This window comes from Spermophilus citellus (assembly GCF_964194105.1).
Source record: "Spermophilus citellus genome assembly, chromosome: 4".
NCBI classification, from domain to species: domain Eukaryota; kingdom Metazoa; phylum Chordata; class Mammalia; order Rodentia; family Sciuridae; genus Spermophilus; species Spermophilus citellus.
Window position 1 is genome coordinate 96,251,186 of NC_138185.1, and position 11,005 is coordinate 96,262,190.

The following is an 11,005-nucleotide window of genomic DNA, read 5'->3' on the forward strand; positions in this document are numbered from 1 at the left end:
ACTAGATTGCTACTTTGGGGCAAATTTTAGACTACTTTTTAAAAAATGTTTAGCATAATTTAGTTGAATACAACCTTTCTAGATATTCAGATATTATTGTCATGTGCATTTTTCTATAAAGATGGTCTTGTGAAAATTGGTAAGTTAGAATAGATTTAGTTTGCCAGTGAAATTGTTAGAACTTGTCCTTAGACTTTATGGAATGGAAATTAAGAGATTATGGTTTTGTTGCTTTTTAAAAAACTAACTAATTTATTAATTGGTACTAAGGATTGAACCCATGGACACTTAACCACTAAGCCATGAACCCAGCCCTTTTTATGTTTTATTTTGAGACTGGGTCTCACTAAGTTGCTGATGGTCTCACTAAGTTGCTAAGGCTGGCCTTGAACTTGTGATCCTCCTGCCTCAACCTCCCAAGTCGCTGGGATTACAGGCACCACCATGCCTGGGATTGCTAATTTTTATAGTAGTATTTAAAAAGATTTATAACAGTCTTAATAGAACATGAATATTTTATTTCAAAAACATAATTATTATTGAACTGTTCTCTGTCCTTTGGACCTTATGGGAAAAGGGAGAGTGGTTCATATTTGTGCATGTGACATACAGAGGACTTAGTAATATCCACCTTTCCCAGTCTGTGCATAGCATAGCATACTCACACTTCATAACTGTTTTATTGTTAGATTCTGTGTGCCCTATGTACATATAGGCACATCTGTATGCATGCATATTTTTGTTTAATTGTTAGATTGTGTGTGCCCTGTGTACATATAGACACATCTGTATGCATGCATATTTTTGTATTAAGATGTTATTTTTCCTCTTTTTTTTTTTCTTTTCTCTGTTAGGTGACCATAAACCCCAAAATGGAAGGGCAGTTGTTCATGCCTGTCTTCTTAATTCTTAAATGTCATTTTCAGAGTATGAGCTGACAACTTACTTCCAAAGTCTCCATTCCTACCTATGGACTCTTGGACACCCTCACAGGTATAATAACTATATGGGCAGGGAATTTCATGTTTATAGGAAAGCAGCCTAGAATGGGTTTGAATTAATATATCTTGTTCTTAGGCTTGATTGCATTTGTTTGCAGCCAAAAGGGATTAGAACTCATCCAAAAACCAGATGAATATGGTTACAGTACAGAGGAGTTATAGCTATGTGATCATAACAGGTTTTCTTGAACTGGAGGTCTCTCCTCAATAATCCTACCCTCAGCTGAATTACCTTTATCAGACTATTACATTTTAGCTCTTTATTGGCATGATAGATTCATCCAATGTACTTTTGATTTCCTGTGGTCAGATAGCTTTCAGTTTATTTTTTGTGACAAAGCCACCTTGTGTATTGCCTTTTATAGAATAAGTTCTGAGTAACTTTTGGTGAGAATAGATATATTTGTACCCTGTTTTGAGTGATTTGGGGAATAATCTTTCCAACAAAGCAGTGAAAGATGATTTTTAAGAAAGCAAAAGACACTATTTTCAGTGGGACTCAGGTGATTCATTCAGTTTTAAAAATCTGAAAGATACAATGTGTTGATACTAAAACATATAGAGACATGGAACATCTGGTTATGGTTTCAGAGCTGTGTAAATAAGGAGCAGTTTCCAAATGAAATCAATATTAAAAAGAAATAAACAGCAAATTTCCCAGACTCTCACTGCATTACCTGCTTCACTGGAAATAGAGTTTTTTTTTGTGTGTTTGTTTGTTTGCTTATTTATTTATTTATTTATTTATTTATCACCTCAGAAGAGAACTTTTTTGGGAATTCTTCTGGGAGTGAATGGCACCATTAAATTTCCAAAAGAAGGCTCCTCCAACAAAGAGCTCTTCACCTGAATATTTTGCAAGAGACACACTCTGAAGGTAAGGTTGTTAGTTAGAATAGTCCTTGCTTTCTAGAAGCCATGTCTGGGTAGAAAATGATATGTTAATTTCTTGCAGTCTGATGATTTGAGTACATTTTAATGGATTCCAATGGCCACATAGCACAGTGGGTTAAATGTCAGAGTTTTTGTGTATAGCTTTTCTACATTTCAGTATATTTCCTTCCAACATGAAGGATTTCCTTATAACTTTTCTTCTCTCATCCAGTTGACAGCACTTATATATGGCTGGATCCATTGTATTGCTAGAAAATTGTATTCATGAGATACAGTATATTCTCAGTGACTCCGACTAGAAAGTTGACAAATAGTTTTGTCTGAAATAATTGATCAAATGAATGAGCTTTAAGGAGCCAAGAACAGCAGGGAAGAGACAGACACAAAATTTGAAGTTGCTGAAGAATGTCCATAACTTTTTAGCCCATCAAAAGGAGAAAATGCAATTCAATAGTACTTGGCATTCTTTATGTTAGGAAGTTATAAAAGTGATTTTTGTAGCTATAGTGTGGATCCAGCTGCTAGAAATGTGGCTTTCTCTTTGTACTCTACATAGATTTGTTCCATCACATGTATGGGAATAGTAAGAATTTCATGACCCCCTGCCTCCTTAGGGCATGTGTTTCTAACCTCTGTCATTTTTCTCTCTGTGTCTTTGTAGGTGATGACCCCAAAGACAAGGTATATTTGTTAGAGTTGGTGCCATTACTTCTACCACCAGCTTCACCAAAACAATGATATAGTCTTCCTTATGCACAGTCACTTCTCTTTCCTGTGTGGCAGTGGATACCTCCTGCAGATAAGAAATGCTTAACTGAGAAATGCTCATGTTGGGATATCATCGATGAGACTTTAATTTGGGCATGGTGACTGTTTCCCTTGCTGCCACTTGACTCAAACCCAGGAGCCTCACTAGAGGAAATAATATTACACAAGAAGCTCAAAATGATGGAATTGCTCAGTGCTCCCATAAAGATACACTTATAATTTTCCTTTGCCATGTGATAAATTTTTGAAAATAGGATACAGTCAAAGAAACTCTGCATGATATTTTTTAAAAACTCGACATTTAAATAATTAATATATAAATTAAGTGCCCTCTTCTCATTAATGCCACCCTTATAGTTTTCTTCTATTAAGGGAGGTATGTGCATTCTTTTAGAGGATAGATGTGCACAAACACAAAAACTATTTTGGGGAGGGGGGTCTAGAAGTGGGACATATTGTAATACATTCTCCTGCAAATTGCCTCTTTCATTTAATAGTCTTTTCAATGGGCTTTTTCTACTTCAGTAATACATACATATCTGTGCCATTTGTTGAATGACTGCATGACTGTTTTGTAGATGAAATATAATTAAATGTTTTAAGTATTTCTCATTCATAGATATTTATGTTAGCACCAAATTTCTGTGCAATGAACCTCCCTATATATCAACAATCTTGCTTTTGTTTATTATATCATAATAAAATTACTAAGTAGTTGAATCACTGGGATTAAGAATATACACACTTCAAATTCTGAAAATTATTGCAAATTTTTCCTTTAAAATGTGGTTAACAATTTTATCCTTCATGGCAACAAATGAGATTGCCAACGTTCCCACAACCGTACAGATAATGGATTTTATAAATATTTAAAAACTTTGCCAATGTTATCGCCCAAACTATTGTCTTAAATTGTATTTCTTTTGTTTTTTTTAGTTTTATCATTTTTTCATGTTTATTAGTCATCTGTATTTTTTAATTTCTTCTTTTATGTCCAATTTTGAGGGTTTGGGGAGGTTTTAGTCTCTTCCAGATTTCAAAGAGCACATTTACTATTGAGGAAATAAGCTTTGGATTGTCGAGCATTACAGATTTTTTTACACACTTTTTAACTTTGTTTTTGTTACAAGAATGTGTATGATTGTTATATGTCCAAGTATAACCATGTTTGCTTTTATGGTTTCTGAGTTTCATGTCATTTTTGGAAAGATACTTATACTTAGTCCATAAAACCCTTCACCTATGTTAACTTCTAATTATTTTGTGTTTTTTAATTCAAATTCTTAAATCATGAGAAATTTTTTTGTTTTGAAATCTTAAGGTTGCCAAGTTATTTGCCATTACTTGCGATTATTTGCCAATAATTGCCCATTTATCTGTAATGCCATCCTGCGCATATGCTGTATTCCCATCTGTGACGGGCTCCATCTTTGTTCTGTGGATCTGTGTGTTTCTTCTTTTGCCTCCTGTCTCATGTGTCTTCTTGTTGGGAGAAATTGCAGTTTAGACTGCAATTTCATAAACTATAATAAATTAATTTAGGGAAGAATTGGTTTTTAATAATATTAAGTCTTCATATCCAAGAATAAGGTATGTCTTTATTATTCAATAATTTTAATGACTGTTAATATTTTTACTTTTATGATGGGGTTTTTATTCTAATTTATTTGCTTGTTTATTTTTCTTTATCTGAAAGTTTTGATTAGTTTTGTTTTGGGGGGATTAGTAGTCATCTTACTGTTTCTCATTTCTTTTCAGATTTTTTCAAAATATTTATCAAATTCTTTGCAAATATTGACAATTTTTATTTTCTCCCTTATTGACCCTGATTTTAATTATGTTGATAAAGTGCACAGACTGATATGCAGGGCACTCAAACGATTGTGTAAATAATTACCCACCCTTGACTTAAATGGGTTTTAATGGAATGCTTCTTGGGTTTGAACAGCACATTGTTGCTGGTTTATTTCCCCCAAAAGACTACCTGAAAAAGCTATGATCAAGCAAAGCTGAGCTTATTAAACTTATTGCAGCAAGGGAAAACACCACCTTGACAGGGTTTAATAGTGTTTTAAAAGCAGGAAATAAGGGCTCTGGGTCTGGGCTGATGTGATTTAAAGCAGGAAAGTGATTAGGGATGGGCAAAATTCATCATGTAATTCTTTAAGATTGATGGGAGAGTATTATGAGGTTCTTAATGTTAGTCCTGATAATCAAGTTATTGTCTAAATGAACTGCTTGCCTAGATAAAATGTTATCAGTGATATAAAACCTATTTGCCTATGTGAACAAACTGAATTTATTTATTAGCTTATGCTTTTATGTTGCTGGGCAGGACTCAGGGGTGGTATCAGGTGTTATTCCCAATAGGTAAGTTATTTTTATATAGATGGTCTTAGTCATCAATGTAAGATGCTAATTTTAAGTTTGAAATATTTTGTTTATTGCATTAGAAAAATTTTCCACTTTTCATATTTTTCTAAGACATTTTAACGAAAACCATGAAATAGATATATTCATTGATTTTTGTACAGTTATATTCTTTTTAAAAACATTTATTGGTGTAAAATTCATTTCCTATTATTGAAATTTCCTATTTTTCTGTGAACAAACAGACCATATTTGGTTTTTAAAAAAAATTTGATTATTTTAATTCACTGCTGAATTGTGGGTATTTTGATTTGGGAGTTTTGAAAGCATATTACTACAGGAAATTTAATCTGTTATTTTATGTGCTGTTTTTGTCATGCTTTTACATCCAATTTTCTGGTTGATTATGTTAAAGCAATTTTGAGCATTTCTTTCTATTCTTTGCTCTAGAATGGGTTAAATAGCTCTAGCATTACTATCAATGGTTAAACAAATACATCAATGAAATCAACCACTCTTTTGTTTTTGTTGGTTTGAAAAAGTGATGCTGTCTAGAATTTTTTTTTTACTTTTTTCTATGGTTATTACTTGTCTGACATTTTGCGTATTACATTTAATCTTTTTTCCCCAGAAGATTACAATCCATGTAGGTTTTCTAGCTTATTAGAATGGAGTTTGGGTTATTTCTGCTATGACTTTTTAAACTTTGTAAATTTAATCAGTAGATTTTTTTAAGAGACAGAGAGAGAGAGAGAGAGAGAGAGAGAGAGAGAATTTTTTAATATTTATTTTTTAGTTTTCAGCGGACACAACATCTTTGTTGGTATGTGGTGCTGAGGATTGAACCCAGGCCGCACGCATGCCAGGCGAGCGCGCTACCGCTTGAGCCACATCCCCAGCCCAAATCAGTAGATTTTTGACATCATTAGTCCTTCATTTCCTTTTCCCCTCAATCAGTTTTTCAGCACAATTTATCAGGCTTTTAAATGTTCTAATTATTTATATATTCCCTGCATTCTTTTCTGCTTTTCCTAATAAATTCTTAAATAGAGCCAGAAACAGTGATGTATGCCTGTAATCTCAGATACTTAGGATGCTCAGGTAGGAGGATCATAAATTCAAGATCAGCCTGGCAACTTAGTGAGAGCCTGTCTTAAAATAAAAAGGGGTAGGATAGTAACTCACTGATAGAGTGCCCCCTGGGTTCTATCCCCAGTACCAAAAACACCTTAAAAATTTGTAATTTATAATCTATATTTATTTTCATTTGTTCTCATGTTCTTGGTAACCAAAGATTTTTCTCTGTTTATTTTATAACTTTTCATTTTGAACACATTATAAGCATTCAAATTAATAAGAGGAAAGAATAGTGAACTTGCACATACTGGAGACTAGGAACCTGTGTTCCATTATTATCAACATTTGTCATAGTTACTTCATGTTTTTTAAAAAGTATGTTTAAATGAGCCTGGAAATCAAAAGTATCTCTTTTTCCCTAGTAGAAACAATTTTAATTTTTATTTTCAAATAATGATATATATTATAAAATCCAAATTTACAAAAGATGCATAGATCTTAAAAGTGAAATGCAATCTACCTTCTCAGTTCTATCTTTTATGGCCACACAGTTTCTCCTTCCTGGAGACAGTTAGTGTTATTGGTTTTTTGTTTCTCCCTACATACACCCCCCCACACACATCCTCCATACTCTAGGATAGATACACACACACACACACACACACACACGCTCAATTTTATACTTTTCTGTAACTTTCTTTTGCATACTTATGTGAAATATAAATACTTAAATATTTCTAGCAGGTTATTTTATATTAGTGTATGAGGAGCTTTTTTATTATTTTAAATAATTTTAATTTATATCTTTACATAGGTAAAATTTACATACATGCTTAAATATTAACTGTATAATTTAATGAGTTTTCTTAAATGTAACTACTGCCTAAGGAGATATTTTTATAACTACTTAAGTAGTTTTGATACTACCTCTTTTCAGTCAAGGAAATTCTCATAAGAAAGTGTTCTGATTTCTGTGATCATAGATTGGTTTTGCCTATTCTTGAAATTAATATGAATGGAATCATACAGTATGTGTCTGTCTTCTTCCACCCAACATAATGATATTGAGATTTATCTACACTATTCCCTATATTGGTGCATTTTTTATAAAAACAACAATAATAATGTTCCTTTTCCAGTGAATCTTATCTAGAATAAATGATATCCATTTGTATTATTTCTACTAATGTTAAATATGATCAATTGATTAAGGTGGTGTCTGCCAGTTTTTTTCACTGCAAAAATGTTCTTTTATTGTCAGGAGATACTTTGAGACTATGAAAATATGTTCTATATCATTTAATTTCAGTATCCATTGAAGACTCTTGCTTATAGCAATTATTAGTATGGGGTTTACCTAGTGATTGTATTTCCATGATGTTTTATACACTTACTCAATGAAATTTGTAAGGAAGAGCTGTTCTTCTTCCCCATTTAAAAAATATATTCACTTGTAGAAATTAATCAGTATGTATTTATGGATATTTATTTTATTTTCAGATTTCTCATGTATCTCAAATATTATTTATTTTCATGCAAATTTTCCTAGGTTTGACCACTGGGGACTCCTGTAAGTTGGCCCCTGTGTTCTTTGAAACTGCCTCCATAGTTTTTTAAACACTTACATATTTTTTATTTCTATTGTATGTCCTAGCTATCTTATAGTTTCCTCCCCAAAGTCTATAATCAACCATTTCTTAAAGGAACCCTGGTTCTTTATATTGGAAAAAAGTATTTAGAAACCAAGATCTGGGTATTACATGTACTCATTACAACTGTTGTGTCATTGCTTCTAGGTCCAGAGATAAGAAATATGTATATGTTTACACACAGACATCTATATTTTTTCTGTCTTTATCCATTTACCTATCTATATGCTAAGTATGTATTCTCATAGTATATTATAGATAATTTACATATTCTCAAACTATACAAGAAATCATGAGATCATACTATTTCTAAATACAATCCAGTATCACGGGGCTCGGGTTATTCTTCCCTCACCTTAGTTTTTATTCCTTTCTTCCACCTGGGAATGCTACTTTTTATTATCTACAATGTTTTCTCAAGTCTCAATGCAGTATATACATAAAATAACTTCATAATTGCTAACTCATATCCATTTATAAACAAAATCATTAATTGGAACACAATATATAAATGTAGATTTTTTTATTTTACATTTCCTATTATTTTCTGTGATTATTTTTCCTTTTTCCTTTTAATGATTATGTAATATGAACTATAAAATAACCCATATTTTCCATTAATTCATTCCTGATTTCTATTTATTCTTCCTTTCCTTCTGTCTCCCTTTTTATATTCCCCTCTATTCTTTTTATTTTTAATTGAAATGAAATTCACATAAAATTAAAATTTAAAAATACATTACTCAATGAAAATTAGTATTTCACAGTGTTGTGCAACCAACTTCTTTATCTAGTTCCAAAACATTTCCAGCACTCCAAAGAAAATCCATAACCATTAAGCAGTTAGTCATCACTCTCTATCTCCTGTATTTTCACTTTTGAGTTTTTTGATAGGCAGACTTTTTTAATTTTGGTGAAGTACAGTGTATCAATTTTATTCTTTTATTTGAAATACTTACTGCAAACTCTATTGAATCCTTGCTTATCCTACATTTTCAAATTTATTCTTCTGTTTTCCCCTGAAGCTTTATATTCATAGTTTCTGCACATATGTGCAATATTGCAAATCATTTTAATGTGTAATGTAATATAAGGGTTGAGTTTCAGAATTTTCATGTGTTCCTCCATTGTTCCAGAACCATTTGTTGAAGACTTTTCTTAAATGAATGAACTGATGCTATTGTTCAATTAAGTTAACAATGTATATATGGATCTTTTTTGAACTCTGTTTTTCTCTTTTAATGCCATTTTTTTTGAGAGTGAGAGAGAGAGAGAGAGAGAGAGAGAGAGAGAGAGAGAGAGAGAGAATTTTAATATGTATTTTTAGTTATAGGCGGACACAACATCTTTGTTTGTATGTGGTGCTTAGGATCAAACCCAGGCCCCACGCATGCCAGGCGAGCGCGCTACTGCTTGAGCCATATCGCCAGCCCCCAATGCCATTTTTTTTCACTGAAATTTCATAGTAATTTTTTTCCTTTTCATTGATTCTTTTAATTATACATGACATTGGCATTCATAATGGGATATAATTTGCCCTAATTCAGTCCCTAGTATTTCCCCTTTCCCTTTCCTCCTCCTTCTATCTCTTCCCTTCCCTCTGCTTTACTGATCGTCCTGCTATGTATTTTTTAATAATTTTAAAGTAGTATCATGATGATGAGATTCACTATGGCATATTCTTATATGTACACAGAAAAGTTAGGTTAAATTTAGTAAATCTTGAGATAAGATACTGTGAGTTCAAAACTTTTTTCTCTTATTTTAAGGTTTTTGGGAGGGACTTGGCTATACTAGATCTTTTGTATTTTCACTCTATTTTAGAATTAATTTGTTAATTTCTTAAAAATAAAACTTTTGGGAAATTGGTTTTGGATACATTAAACCTATTTATAAATTTAGTGATAATTTGCATCTTGACCAAAGTGAATCTACTGATCTATGAAAATAGTATGGTCTTCCATTTATTAGGTCATCTGTAATTTCTCACAAAAATTTTATACTTTTCAGTAAAGAAGGATAGTTTGTAGTTTTCAATATGAAAACATTAAAGTTTAAATTTAATTGTTAATAAAAATTTAACTATTAGATATATCCCTTTGATTTATGCTTTGATGCTATTATAAATGAATGTCTAAATTTGATTTTTCAAGTTTTGTGGTATTATATAAAATTGTAATATTTTTACATTGTAAATCCTTTTAAATTGGGTTGTCTTTTTCCTAATCTCAGCAGAAAGTATCCAATTTCTTATCATTAATAAAGATGGCTATAAGTTTTTTTGAAGATGCCTTTTACCAAAATGATTAAGTTTTCTTCAAGCACTTGATTACTAATATTTTTACAAAGAAGATATATTAAATTTATTGATTATTTTTCTACACTTTAGATATAATTATGTCTCCTCTTCATGCTCTTATTATAGGAATTATTTTGGTCAGATTTTAAATATTAAACCCAATACCCAACATTGCATTTCTGATATAAGCCACTTTGTCATTATTATTCTTTTGTGTGTATTTCTTTATTAAATTTTCTAGTACTTGTTTAAGGATTTTTTATTGTGTCAATGATCACCATTAGCCTGTGATTTTCTTTCATTATGATGATATTTTAAAATAAGACTTCATAAAATATATTGATTATTTTTCTTTCTTCCTCCATTTTGCTAGTATTTCTTCCTGGAAAGTTTAGTAGATTTCATTACTAAAATGGTCTGGATGTGGTGTTTCCTTCATGTTATTTTAAGTAACAACTTAAATGTATTCAATAACATAGAATTATATAGAGTTTCTGTTTCATCTGATGTCAGCTTTAGTAAGTACTATTTCTCAAGGTTACTCCATTTCATCAGGGTTGTTGGATTCACTGCTATAAAGTTGTTAATATCATTTCCTTGTTACCCTGGTAGTGTCTGATACATAGTATCATTTCCCCTTAGATGCTTCTTTCTGATGTCTCTACTTCCTCATTTTATTTATCATTAAAAAAAACAATTTGACCTTTCTTTATTGTCCTTCTTCTTTATTATCTGTTTTTGATCTTATATTTTTCTTCCTCTTTACCTTGGTTTTAATGTGCTCTTCTGTAGTAACCTTTTATGGTTGAAACTTGGGTCTTTGTGGAACTTTCTTGGCTTCTAATGTAAGCATTTAAGGTTATAAGGATTTTACTAATGAATATCACAAATTTTGGTAAATTATTTTAATTATCATTCAGTTAGTAGCTTCTTCCTTTGTGATTTAG

General features: G+C 31.3%; 1 long non-coding RNA gene across 3 annotated transcripts in view; it reads left to right on the forward strand.

Annotated features, from left to right (window-relative positions):
- LOC308646482 overlaps nucleotides 1-10,677 on the forward strand; it is a 35,506-nt gene extending 24,829 nt beyond the window's left edge. For 2 of the 3 annotated variants that reach the window (XR_014021397.1, XR_014021398.1), the window contains 3 exons: nucleotides 855-993; nucleotides 1,762-1,878; nucleotides 2,557-10,677. This is a non-coding gene — a long non-coding RNA (uncharacterized lncRNA). The remainder of the gene's footprint in view (nucleotides 1-854; nucleotides 994-1,761; nucleotides 1,879-2,556) is intronic. The other variant, XR_014021399.1, reaches the window with a different exon arrangement.
- The last annotated feature ends 328 nt before the right edge of the window (nucleotides 10,678-11,005 follow it).